Below are 14,488 nucleotides of genomic sequence, written 5' to 3' on the forward strand. Positions count from 1 at the left end.
ATCCCTGCAGAACTCGATTTCTATCAAGCTTTAGTCGTTGAATTTCAGTCTGTATAGTTTCAGAAAGTCTGTCGATGAATTAGTGTTTGAATAAAAACATAAACAACAGCAGGACCGAAACCCTGACGTAAGACTCATTGTTTTTCTGCACGTAGTGACAGCATCCTCCTCTTTTAGCACAGCCTGTGTTTGTCCAGCAGAGCTGTCAACACATGAGATTTATGTTTGTTCTCATAATACTTCAGTCTCCATGTGAAGCTGTAACACAGAGAGGTCAATATCCACCAAACCCTCTCAGCTGCATCAGCACAGGCTTTTATTTTTTAGATGATTTCACTCTTTATGTGGTGACTTCCTGTGGGCGTTCTTTAAATAACACCCGTCTAACACAGAAATATCTTCTCCACCCTCAGAGGAGTTTAATGCTTCATGTTTTTAATGCTTCATGTTTTTAATGCTTCATGTTTTTAATGCTTCATGTTTTTAATGCTTCATGTTTTTAATGCTGCCTGTGCTTCAGTGTGCAGCTCGATGATGATGGGCCGGCAGAGCTTGATGCTTCTCTAACGTCCCGATAATGAACATTAATGTTGCTTTCTACTAATCGAATGATCCAATCCGACCTCGCTCTGAAGATGAATGTCTGCTGGAGGAACACAAAAAGTGGCTCCAGCACAAAGGGCCTCTTTCCTCCCTTTATTCCTTTATTCAGATCCCCATTAGCTGCCACTAACACAGCAGATACTCTTACTGGGGTTTACATATAACAAACGTAACAAACAGAATATACAGGAAATACAGAAAAACAGAATATGCTACAAACATGAAATACAACAACTGAAAATTCTACAACAGAAAATACAAAAAAACTGAAAATGATGGAAACATCAAATACAAAAACTGAAAATGCTAAAAAAAAAAAAAAGGGAAATACAAAAACTGAAAATGCTAAAAAAAAATAAAGGAAATACAAAATCGAAAAAAGGCTAAAAACAGGAAATACAAAACCTGAAAATCCTAAAAAAAGAAATGAAAAACAACAACTGAAAATGCTAAACAAAAAAAAGGAAATACAAAAACAGAAAATTCTACAAACATAAAATACAAAAACTGAAAATGTTAAAAAAAAATTTAATACAAAACTTGAAAATACTTTTAAAAAAAAATGAAAAACAAAAACTGAGAATGTTAAAAAAAAAATGAAATACAAAACTTGAAAATGCTAAAAAAAAAAAAGAAAATACAAAAACAGAAAATTCTACAAACAAAATGCAAAACCTGCAAATTCTAGAAAAAAAAAGGAAATACAAAAACAGAAAATGCTACAAGCATGAAATACAAAAACTGAAAATCTTAAAAAAAAATGTAATACAAAACTTGAAAATACTTTAAAAAAAATGAAAAACAAAAACTGAGAATGTTAAAAAAAAATTAAATACAAAACTTGAAAATGCTAAAAAAAAAAAAAAGAAAATACAAAAACAGAAAATTCTACAAACATAAAATACAAAACCTGCAAATTCTAGAAAAAAAAATGAAATACAAAAACAGAAAATGCTAAGAGCATGAAATACAAAAACTGAGAATGTTAAAAAAAATGAAATACAAAACTTGAAAATGCTAAAAAAAAATGAAATACAAAAACTGAGAATGTTAAAAAAATTAAATACAAAACCTGAAAATGCTACAAACATAAAATACAACTGAAAAGATAGAAAATACCAATCAGTTAAAAGAATACACATAATGGATGTAATTTACACGTTCTCTCTCTTCCATCCTTTCAAAATAAAAGCACACTTTTTGTTTAAGTTATTGAAAGAGAGACAGGAAATGTTGGGAGAAGAGAGTGAGGGGAGACATGCAGGAAATGCTAGAGGCCGAGAGTTGAACCCTGCAATTGCTGGGACTAGGCTTTTAGCTGCTGGACATGGGGCGCAAGCTTAGACCACTAGGCCACAGCGCCCCAAAATAAAAGAACACTTCTTTATTTTTTCATTAGAGACACATTTTTGGGCCCTGTCACCTTTTATTGGATAGGACAGCTGAGGAGAGACAGGAAATGTGGGGAGCAGAGAGCGGGGGGAAGACATGCAGCAAATGCTACCGGCTGAGAGTCAAACCGCTGTGATGAGGCCTCTAGCCGCTGTACATGGGGCGCAAGCTTAGACTGCAAGGCTAACGGCGCCCCCAGAATAAAAGCACCCTTTTCTGCATCCTTTAGCCTCGTTTACAGAAAGTCACTCCCAGGCGACTCACTCCATCTCCTGTTGCTTGTCATTTAGCCGTAGATTTCCCCCGTCCAGCAGCGGATCAGTGGATTATTTTTTGCTATATGCTCACTTAATTTATGGCATAGCTGCGGCTAATCAGATTTGGCTGGCCGTGTCGCTCCGGCTCCCTCGGAGGGGTCAGTGGAAAGTGCGTGACGAGCCTGCGCGACACTTCCTCAATGATCTTGTTGTTGGTGTAGCGGGGCTCAATGGAGCCTGTGTTACCGCCTTGAGAAGTAATACTGCAAGGAATGTGAGAGAGGGACGCATAATCAAGACCAGCACCACTGACCGACTTCTTTTTATCCCTTTTTTTTTATGAAGACAGGATCATGAATGACTCCAGTTTGGCTTCTCCACACATGAGATCACTGCTTCTGTCTGATGAGAGGCTCACCAGTGTATTCCAAGAGTCAAAGCTACATGAGCTGTTCGATTTAACTGGATATAAATCTCTTTTATGAATGAAAATATTTCACTTTCACAGTTTCAAACGTCACAGCATTTATTTTACAGCTCCAGACTTTCATCCAGCTCTGCTCCCCACATGGCTCTCATTAGCCGAACAACATCTACCCCTCCTTCTGTTTTGAGTGCCATTTTTAGATTTATACTCAACCTCTCCTCTAAAAAAAGAAAAGAGAGACACCACCCACGCTTGATTTCAGCCGCAGGGAAGAGCCCAAAGCCGTTAATTGAAGCAAATTATGTCTTTGTGCAAAGCAAACATCTCCAGCGGTTTGTCGCTGCCCGGCTGTTTTTCTGTTGAAGATAAGACGATGAGGAATTTACATGTGAACATACTTTTATTTGCTGTTGAAAGTATTTATGTAAACATGGGTGTAAACAGACATTAACTTAGACATATAAGGAGGGGAGCGCCTCTGTCCCGGAGGTCTTTGTCTTTTATTCTGTTTTCATCATTCGAGGAAAATGTTTGTTGTTGTTTTTCTGCATTTTTGCATTTATTGGAAAGGAAAGATGAAGAGCGAGAGAGAGGAAATGTAGGGAGCAGAGAGCGAGGGAAGACATGCAGCAAATGCTAGAGGACGGGAGTTGAATCTGCGACCGCTGCGACGAAGACTGTAGCTAGGGCTGGGCGATAATTCAATACCAATATTTATCGGGATTTAATTCTTCTTGATATAAAAATTAAAAAAGTTCAATAAAAAGTTGATATAAGGGGCGCTGGTGGCCTAGCGGTCTAAGCGCCCCACATACAGAGGCTACAGTCCTCGTTGCAGGGGGCGCCGGTTCGATTCCCAGCCGGTCGACCATTTCCTGCATGTCTTCCCCCGCTCTCTACTCCCCACACTTCCTGTCTCTTTTCAGCCGTCCTCTCAAATAAAGGCAAAAAGGCCAAAAAATATATAAAAAAATAATTTATTAAAAAAAAGTTGATATAAATAAACATGTCATTACATCCACCAGCCACTTAAAATGGAGGGGCGCTAATGAGCCTTAAACACTAGTTGCCACCCAACATTAGACAGAAGAAGAAGAGGCATTGAACAGCCAATCATGTCGCAGGGTGAGAGGTAGGCGGGGCTTAAAGACGTTCGGAACAGAATGTAAACACAGCTGAGACGAGCGACAGTGACGCTGAAGAAAACTCAAAACCTAGCAGCTCAAAGCAGAGTCGTTAGTCTGACACTTAACTTTATACATTTCATTAAATCTACTTTCAGGATGTGGGTAAAGGAAGAGCACAGAGACAACTTCTGCTGTGAACATGTTTAATGTCCACCGTGACCGTAGGACAACTGAACACTGAATAACCGTGATGCATTCACTGCACTGTGGGAAACAACATCACTCTGCCTGTAACCCTTAGTAACCTTAAAGGGGAGAACACAACTCAAAACAATACTCTATAAACTGATACACAGAATACAGTTTGATATTTATTTGTTGTAAATTTAAATCAAATTATGTAAATAATCTCAACATGAGAAAAATAAGAATCTGCAAACTAAAACTTCATAAAAATCTGATCTTACATTAAAGACCTGCTTCCTGTTAGCACTGTCAGAGATGATGGATTCAAGAAGTTCATCAGAAACTGAATCCAGATACAAACTAACAAACTGTCTTCAACTTTCACTCAGGAGCAAAAATCTGACTTTACATTAAAATGAAATAATGATTTGATATTTATTGTGATCATTAATCGATATCGACTGATCTGAAATATTTTAATGTGATAACATAATTATCAATAGGGGCGCTGCTGGCCTAGCGGTCTAAGCGCCCCACATACAGAGGCTGCAGTCCTTGTCGCAGGGGGCGCCGGTTCGACTCCTGACCTGTTGACCATTTCCTGCATGTCATCCCCCGCTCTCTACTCCCCACATTTCCTGTCTCTCTTCAGCGGTCCTGTCAATAAAAGCGAGAAAAAAAAGCCCCAAAAAATATATCTTTAAAAAAACAACAACATTATTTTCAGTATCGCTCAGCTCTAACTGTAGCCCCCGTACATGGGGCGCATGCTTACGGCCAAATTCCACCAGATCCATGTCCGCTCAGTCTCTGATCCGTCACGGCACCGGATCTGATCGGTTTCTCTTCTAGTCAAAGTCCTGCTCCATGCTGCGTTCTGAAAATGCAACCGGGGGGTGTTGACGGACAAGATCTGAGACGGACTGGACACGGATCTGGTAGAAGTCCCAGGTTAGACCGCTCGGCCACGGGCGCCCCAAAACAGAAACAATCTGTGAGCTAACGGTGTTCTGTCTTAAAAATATGAACTCCATGTGATAACTCTGCAGCTATTCAGTTGATTCTCTGATCACACTGCGCCTCACGTCTCAGGACCTGATGATTTATAGTATCGAGAAAAACAGACTCCAGGAACAAAAGACAAGGATCATATTTGTCCAGGAATGTTTGTTGATAGCATCAGAACAAAGCCTGTTTCACCGCCAACACAGCCGTAAAGTACACACTGACACATGCGGCGTGACAACGGCGCTGAGTGACATGATAAAGGCTGACGGCAGACTTCCATCCGCACACTCACTAATCATAGAGTCACATGCAGACTACCAGGCAGCTTGGAGTCTTCTTATTCAAAGCAGGTTAAAGCTCCGCCCCCATGATTTACATTTTATCTATAGGAAGTTAGAGGACGAGAGAAAAGAGCCTTCAGCATCACGGATGGAAATGAGATCATAAATCACTTTAAGAATCTGCTTCTGTCTGACTTTAAAGGTGACATATCATGCAAAATGGACTTTTTAACAGTTCTCTACCTGAAATATGTGTCCCTGTCTACAAACCCCCTGAAAAGTAAAAGACTCCATTCTGCCCCTGTTCTGATTTCTCCACCTTTCTGTAAATGTGTGCTGAAACCAGCTGTTTCAGTTTTCAGTGTTTTTCATACGTCACAACGCCATCCGGTCTGTAACAGGAAGTCAGAGCTCGGAGCTTGTTCAGCCCATAGACTGTATAAAATACAACTCAACCCCTAGCACTAGTTAGCATAGCCACATGTTGGTAGCTGTGTACCAAGACACACGTCGACATGCTGACAAATAAAACAACAAGAAACACTAAATCTGTGACCAATGGTTCAGAAAGGTCCTGCTGCAGGCGCCTCTCCGTCAGGATCAGATTCTGGATCAGATTCAGAGGGTTGAAGTAACGTGATCTCTGAGCAGCCGTGTATATTCAGCCAACATGTAAACATTAGATCAACGTGCTGGACAGCCGAGGCCACACCCACTTCATGAGGGGGCGTGGTCAGAGGGAAAACAGAGTGTTCTGAGGAGGGCTGAAGAAGAGGGTTTTTCAGGCAGACCAAAATCTGATTTCAAAGTGTTTTTTTGAGCATAAACTTTAAAGACATGTTTTGGGGACCTCTTAGACCAATATATGTTGATGAAAAAAGCTTGATATGTCACCTTTAAGTGGAGCAGAAGACCCCCCTTTATTTATCACAAATAAACCTCAGGTGAAAATGTGGTGATTAGTTTGTGTTTCAAACAGAGCAGTGAGAATGTGTTCTTTAAAATAGCACCGTTTGTTAGAAAGCTCCACCGCTCTTACTCGAGGACGCTCAACAAGCCTCATGTCTATACAGGCCGTGGGCTCATATCTACATACGTGTGCATGTGTGCATGTGTGCATGTGTGTGAGGCGACGTGGGTCTCTTTATCTCGTTGGAATTAGACCCTTAGCTCGGCTTCTTATCGCTCGCTCCTGTTTGCTCAGACCTCGCAATCTTCATGCCACTCAAAAGTGGATTTTAAAAAAAAGAGGAGAAAAAAAAGAGGATTAACCCTTTAGCTGTCATTGTTTAACCTCCGGTCAGACATCTCTCACAGGTCGCTCCACCCTGCACCCACACGGGTCCCCCCCAGCAGGCCTTGAGCCAATTAAGGTGTTAAATGCAGGTCTTATAGTCAGCTCTCTATTATAAGGGTTTGTCTTATAGGTGGTGTAAAGCTATTTATTGCCGTGTGTGATAAAGTCTATATCTCCTGATAGTGACTAGTCTTTTCTCTGGTCCTCCTGCCTTCTCCATGAGGTCAAAGGTCACTGGGGTGGAATGAAGCTGAGGTGCAGAGGCGCTGCTGGGGCATGGAGGTTATGTACTTGAAACTGAGTCCACCATTTGAAGCGGTTCCTTTACCGCTGTTATACTGTGGGATGCAGGCAGTGTGAGTGGAAACAAAGAAGAAAAACTTCCAACCAGGTGTTCCATGGAGTTTAGGCACATATTTTATTTAGCCAGTTACAATTAGGGAAAAAAAAACAAAGTTTGCTGGGTTCCCTGTGATAAGAAACGAAAATTGAGAAAAGTTAACATAAATTCAAAAGGCTCTTCTTCGGGCCTCAGGTCACACAGCAGTGTAGAGAGAGCGGCCATTTTCCTGCAGCTCTTTTTAAAGCTGGTCACCTGCTCACTTCACTTGGTCAATCAGGCAGCAGCTCCCCAATCAGTGGAACCTACTTCAGGTGAGGAATGAGGAGGAATCAAGAGGAATGTGCACCTTCCTCTTGACACAAACAACATTAACACAAAGTCAGAATGTGGCCTCATGACAACTGCCCTGAAATGAAGAATAATGAAAGGAAAATTTACTTTTAATCAGAGAGAATATGTCGGACAGCTGTCTTTGCTCTTACGGTGTTATTGTTTGCACGTCTCCTGACGTCGTAGCAGGAGCTCGTCCTTCCAAGAGTTCTAGGAAATAGATTATGAAGGAGCTTCTTTATTAAAGTATTTCTTCAGCTAACGACTTTCTTTGCATTAACTGCACTAATAAGGTAACTGTAAGCGTGATCCAGCCGAGTCAGAGAGAGAGTAGGTCCCCATTATTCAGCTTCTGAAGCTTTCTGACCGACACACAGGCTGTGAATGGATCGCTTTCTCGCTCTTCCAAATATTAACCCCTGAGTGTCTCGAGGGAATTTTAAACCGACCATTTACGTGAGAAGCAAGACCTCTGGGTTAGATACATAGATGTGTATTTAAGGGATGTAGTCTCCGTGACGTCACCCATCTGTTTCCTAACTTCTGTCGAGCTAGTGTGAGGTAAAGAGGCGGGCCTTAAGCCTCCTTGCTAACAGCTACAGTGTTCCCGCCTGTCAATCAAGTCAGCTGTGCCTCTAATCTAAGCAGCAACCTCTGGGTGTGAGAATTGAAGCCAATGCAGAAGTGTTATAAACTGCAGTTCCTCAAGTGTCCACTTGGGGCTGGCTCTGAAAGTACCAGAAACCACATACACACCCATTTAACAAAAATGATCTTTACAGCAGAAATAAACATGTTTACATCCTGGTACAAAAAATGAGTTTAGGCCTGAAGAGCTCATCTCTCTTGTCGGCACACACTGTACGGGGTGGATTTTTCATAACTCAGCAATTTAGAACAGGGGTTCCCAAAGTGGGGGTCGGGAGAAGTCTTCCAGATTTTTTATTTTATTTTTTTAAGTAATCTAAAATTGCATATTTTACCCATTGTTGTAAATAGCAGCAGGTTCAGGAAACAGCAAGATGTGCATGAAGCTAGGCTCATTTTCATCCGACCAGCTAAATGAAGTATGAAGGGACAGGGACAGTGGGGGTCTTTGGCACGTGTATATTGGAGGTCCCGGCCTCAAAAGTTTGGGAACCCATGGTTTAGAACAGGCATGTCCAAAGTACGGCCCGGGGGCCAATCGTGGCCCACAGTCCATTTATTTATGGCCCCAAGCTTCCATCTTAAATTGTGTTATTAATAGCAAAGAAATTAATCACATTCTGAATCATCTGTACATTTGTAGTTTCTTTCAAGCACACAAACAAAACTAAAGTCAATCCAGAAACAGCTAAAAAAACTTCACATGGACTACTTGTCTAAAAGCCAAAGCTCTGGGAATTCTGCAAGAAGCTATAAAGAAGAAACACAAGAACTCTTAAAGTTGACAGGTTTTCAAATTAATGTTTTTATCATGATGTGAAAATATTCTTTATGAACACTAAGAGTTCAGAAGACACAAAAGAGGACACAAGACAAGATCAAAATTAGGAAATTGTACAGAAAAGGTCAAATTTGGTGCATACAAATTGTTCAAAAATAATTATTTAGTTCTTCAATTGTTGTCTGCTGGTCAGAAAAGTCTTACAAACAACATGGAAAAGGAGTGCGATGAAATCCAGATCGTGATCCTGCCATAGGAAAATAATGAGACAATATTTTTCCCACATTGCCCGACCCGAATGAAAAACATTTTCCTCCAGAAGAATATAAAGTTTGCTAATCTTTACATGGCTTGTGGAGAACTGAGGACTACTTAGTTTAGATTGAGTGAGAACATTTTTTAAATAATTGTTATTAAATAGACATTTCAAATATAACTTTTATGATTCCTAAGTCTCAGTAGGAGCCCTAAGGTATTCTGACAACATCAAATGTGGCCCTCCTTGAAAAAAGTTTGGACACCACTGATTTAGAAGATATTGAGATTACAGGTTTTGCATAATTAGAGGCACAGCTGACTTGATTGACAGGCGGGAACACTGTAGCTGTTAGCGAGGAGACTAAAGGCCCGCCTCTTTACCTCACGCTAGCTTGACAGAAGTTAGTTTGAGTTCAGCATTTCCAATATGGCACCCACCAGCGATCGGCTTCAGAAACAGACCAGTGAGGTCACAGATACTACGCTTGGTTAGATGTTAAATATCTTATCATCCAAGCCAACATCAGGTTGTTCATAATGTGTGAGAAGAAGAAATCAAACACAACCACTAGATGTTTTGCGACAAAGGATGGTCAGGTTGGCTCAGCGACCAGCTTCCTTATTGTCCTGACCTCAGATCAGTGTGTGAATCTTTCTTACGGTTATTCAAAGGACTCAGGGCCGCTTCAAATAAACACTGGTGTTGTTACGCCGGATACTGAGGAGCGTGAACGCTTGTATTACATATTAGAATGACACTTCCCCTCTGTGTCCGGCTCACTGCTCACATCCAGTTCTGTATTTTCTAAAGGACGTATCAAACGGACCCTAATCAACATCATATATGATCACTTCTATAAGCTCCTCTCGTTCCCTCGTTTGAGGAAGTGGACGGACCGTGTGTAGTCAATGGTGCAATGTAATTTCCAGCATGTAGCATGTCTGAAATCATGCAGCCTGAGATGAGCAGTGACATGAAACAAAGCGACCACTTCTGCTTCCCTCTTTGCAGGAAGAGTCCACAGAGGAGCTTTGTTGTAATCACTTCTGTCTTTAGATCGCATACATGACATACTTGTGGTTGAAACGTGGCGTGAACATGACATACTGTGCTTATTTGCACACAGGTTTGACTGCCTGACATGTTGAGTAAACACAAACAGAGCAGCAGGCCGTTGGACGGTGGATTTGCTTGTGTCACTTAATGCAGAATTAATGGACACTCCCGAGGTGCCACCCATGAGCCTCGGCGTCTCTCTGCGAGCCCACTGTTAGGTTTTATCTTACAGTAAGCGGAACAGAGGCGAGTTGTCTCTCAGTCAGACCAGTTCCAGTTAGGTAAGATGATTTAATCCTGCTTATACTGGTGCTATTCACCGTCTGACAACTGCAGCCGCTCAGTTGCGCCTGTATCGCCTGCGAAGAATGTCATGAATCAATATTGAATATCTGTCGGCTGCCGCGCTGCATCTGCTCCGACAGTTGTCACTTCCTTCACCGGCTGAAGAAACACAAGTTTCACAGCTCTTATTTCCTTGTGCAACATTTCTCGAATGCACAGCCTGTGTCTCGCTTGAATGAGCTGGCTTCTTCTTCTTCTTCTTCTTCTTCTTCTTCTTCTTCTTCTTCTTCTTCTTCTTCTTCTTCTTCTTCTTCTTCTTCTTCTTCTTCTTCTTCTTCTTCTTCTTCTTCATCTTTTAACACCTCTAAGACTTGATGCTGTGTCGGCAGAACTTTGTGCTGTTGAATTTCACTTTGTGGTTCAGACGTATGACCGACTGTTTGCTGACGGCAGCATGTTTTGGAGTTTAATCGAGACTGAGAGCGCTTCATCTTCTTGTTTTCTCCTCTCTTGTTGTTGTGGCTCAGACTGTCCTGGTTGATTCGTCCAAGCCACAGAAGCATAAAGTGCTGTTATTCTGACGCTGTGGAAGAGGTAGCACTTAATGTTCCCTGCAATCAAATGTGCTTTTTTTTGGAGGCCCTGAGTCAGCAGCTGATTCAACTATCCTGAATTGTTCTCCTGCAAAAACAAGCTGAATCAACTCCTCTGATGATACACATGTACGATACAGAAGAGGACGTTCTCACTGAATGAAAGCAGAACTTTATTTGATTCACCAACATATAGAAAATGTGTGGACACTTCCTCCTCATCAGTGCCCTCCACACGCTCATGTCTTCTGTTGTAAGTTGTTGCATAAGACGACCTGCTTTTCTGCCTCCCACTCAAACACAAACTTCTCTTCCATACAGAGCGATCAGGTGTTTCGTTAGTCTGTTATATTATTGCTTCAGAGGCTTCTTGTAAAAGTTATTGTAGTTATTGAATCACTCGCGCCAAACATCAATATTAACCTGAAATGAGACGGCACTCTGAACAGAGTTACCTTCCAGTTTGACTCACTGTGTCGCTTCATGACTCTTTGCAGAGATACTAATGACATTAACCCTTCACTCTACCTTTTATGGGCATCTTGTATACTTTAGTTAATCAGATAAAATGATGCTTCATTTCATGATATTAATACTATCATATTAACAGTCACAGAATCAGTGATATCATCATTACCTTAGAGTTGGGTAGGGTAGCGTATGCAATGCATGTCATGGTACTTCAGGGTAAGGTAGGTTATGGTATGGTGTTTTATGGTATATGTATCATGGTTTGGTATGGAAGTTTAGGGTATGGTGTGGTAGTTCTGGCTATGTATAGTACTGTATGGCATGGTATGATATATATATCGTGGTATGGTATAGGGATGTGCCAAAATACTATTTGATAGTCATTGGCATTCATTTGACGATTATCTGAATAACTGCCTGGAGAAAATTGCTGCGACTGTCGCAAATGTGTTCTTCTTCTTTTGCTATTTAATGCAGTTAGCACTCTTCTTCTTCTTCTTCTGTTACTTAATGCTGTTAGCAAACAGCTTAAAGACGATCTGTAGCCACCGTCTGGTGGGATTACTGTGTTACAACCAGGCACCGGTAGAAATGATGAAAAATTATACTTTAAAAATGAGAACATTTTAGAAGTAACTCTACGATTATTACAAAGTGAAGGAATATTTGAATGTTCGAAAATCATTGCCCATCCTGGCATGGTATATGTTTATCATGATATAGCATAGTATCATGATATGGCATGTTATGGTATGTATTATATGACATGGTATATGTACATCATGATATGGTATATACAAGTTCATCATGGTATGGTAGTGTAGGTGAAGGTACAGTATGATATGGTATTGTTTGGTATGGTATATATATATATATATATATATATATATATATATATATATATATATATTAGGGGTGCAACGATACTCAAAATCCACGGTTCGGTTCGGTTCGATACGTTTTCGATACAGAAAAAAAGAAATTTCCATGACTTTTTTTGTTACTTGTAGTTTATTGAAATTTCCAACATTTGTTTCAGCTCAAAAGCAGTTTTTAAATTAAATTAAATGTATCAGGGGCAGCTATACCTGACACATGTTCTGCTGTGCATGGGGGGGTTGCGTGTGTGTGTGTGTGTGTCTGTCTGTCTGTCTGCGTGCGCATCTGCCGTGCGCGATAGAGAGCAGAGGAGAATTGTGAACGCGCGACCATGTAGAGACAGAAATGACATCCCGTCATGTAAATAAGATAAATAACATGAAGATATTTAGTCTGTTACATAAAAGAACAAGGTATAGACCTGATCTATGAGAGAGGGACCCTTAAATCACTTCTGCTTTGACTTCCAAGGGGGGGCGGGACCCGGCGGGTGCGCCCCCGATGTAATGGCAGGAAAACACTGTCCGGTATCAGGCTGAAGTCTACACAGCATGCAGTATAAGACCACAAGTAATGCATAAACGCACTTTAAAAACATATCATCCAGACTAGCATCACTACAGGACCACGGAACAACTCTGATCTGCAACCAAAGCGGATCACTCGTGCTTCCCTCTCGTGCGGGCGCACACATACGTGAACATATGAACCCAGCAGACCGTTGTGTGGTGAAATCTATATTTCCATATGAAGCACAGTTAAAACAAACGTGATCAGCTTGGACCATAGGCTTGGACTGAATGAATGTGGGAGGAGCGCGCAGTTCAGTGGACCTGCGCTCGACAATGCAGCCCAGAGGAGTCGAGCGCAGATCCGCTGAACTTTCAGCACAGAGCGCCTCGTCAGAAGTGATCAAATAAATCTAAAATTGCGTATTGTTCGGTTCATAGGGCGTACCGAACCGTGACCATCGAACGGTTCGATACAGATACATGTATTGTTGCACCCCTAATATATATATATGTATGGTATTTTAGGGTAGGGTAGGGTACAGTCAGGTATATGTTTATCATGGTATAGGATGGTATGATAGTTTTGGGTAGGGCAGGGTATACTAAGCTATATGTATATTATGGAATGGTATTATATGATATGGATGGTATATAGGTTTATCATTGTATGGAATGGTATGTATGGTTTTGATAGTTTAGGGTAAAGTATGGTATGTTATAGTATCATGGTATGGATGGTAAAGTATGGGATAGTATCATGCACATTTTCCACCCCTCCTTTTTGCACCCTGATAAAGATGGAAAGCAGAGAAACATCACACACCTTTATTCATATCTAACATTCTTAATAGATATGAACAGCTGCTACAAGGGCCTGATATCAGCTCTCTGAACATACAGCGACATGCTAAATGATCTAATCATAAAGAGACAAACTGAGCACGAGGAAAACAGTAAGAAGAAACTTCCTGACGGTATACTTTCTGTACATGTTTTTTTCCTGCGACGTCAAGAAACAAATTTCAGCCTATGTCGTCTGGTTTCCTTGTCGAACAGAGAAACTAAACTCAAACTGAATGATTCATACTTTCATCCAGTGTAAGAGTTCAATAAAAAACCTGGACTCTCTGAGACTCTCGGTGCAGCTGGTGCCTCCTCGGGTCTGTCCTGTATTAGTCATGTGTTGTGTATTAGTCAGCGTGTCTGAATGAGTGGACTCGTACAGTCACCGCTGCCTCCTGTCATGACTGGCACCTCGGCGAGTCTCGACACCTGCGCTCAGCATTCATTTCCCCACGAGCTGTTGACTCTGTGTGCAGCTCTTATCTGTGGCTGACGGATCGAAGCTGCAGCCTTCACCGGCTCCTTCACCTGGCTCAGAGGAAACCGAGAGGGCGGGATCGACTGCTTGTGTAACTCTGGAGGATCCATGGCTTCAGTTTTGAGTTATCACTGCTGAAAACAGGGAGCAGGCTGTAGTGTAGTGTTGTGCTCATGACAGAGCCTGCTTTCTGTTAGGCATGAAAAATGCATCATGGTAGTGAAACTGCAGATGTTAAGCAGGTAAAATAAAACACCTTTTGATTCAGACTTTGCATACCTGTGCACTTTTAGGAACAGGTATGTAGGAGCAGAGTTTACGCCTACAGCAGCGTCAAAAACAGAAAAAGAAAACCCCCGACTCATCTAATTTGCAAAAGTCTTTAACTGAAGGGAAAAACACGGCAGTCATACCTGAGCAGAGTCACACCTC

General features: G+C 41.3%; 1 protein-coding gene across 1 annotated transcript in view; it reads left to right on the plus strand.

Annotated features, from left to right (window-relative positions):
* The window catches only part of arid3a (AT rich interactive domain 3A (BRIGHT-like)), a 64,429-nt gene that overhangs the window by 12,137 nt on the left and 37,804 nt on the right, over positions 1–14,488 (plus strand). The window lies entirely within an intron of this gene.

Source organism: Notolabrus celidotus, chromosome 2, assembly GCF_009762535.1.
Source record: "Notolabrus celidotus isolate fNotCel1 chromosome 2, fNotCel1.pri, whole genome shotgun sequence".
In the NCBI taxonomy this organism is placed as follows: Eukaryota; Metazoa; Chordata; class Actinopteri; order Labriformes; family Labridae; genus Notolabrus; species Notolabrus celidotus.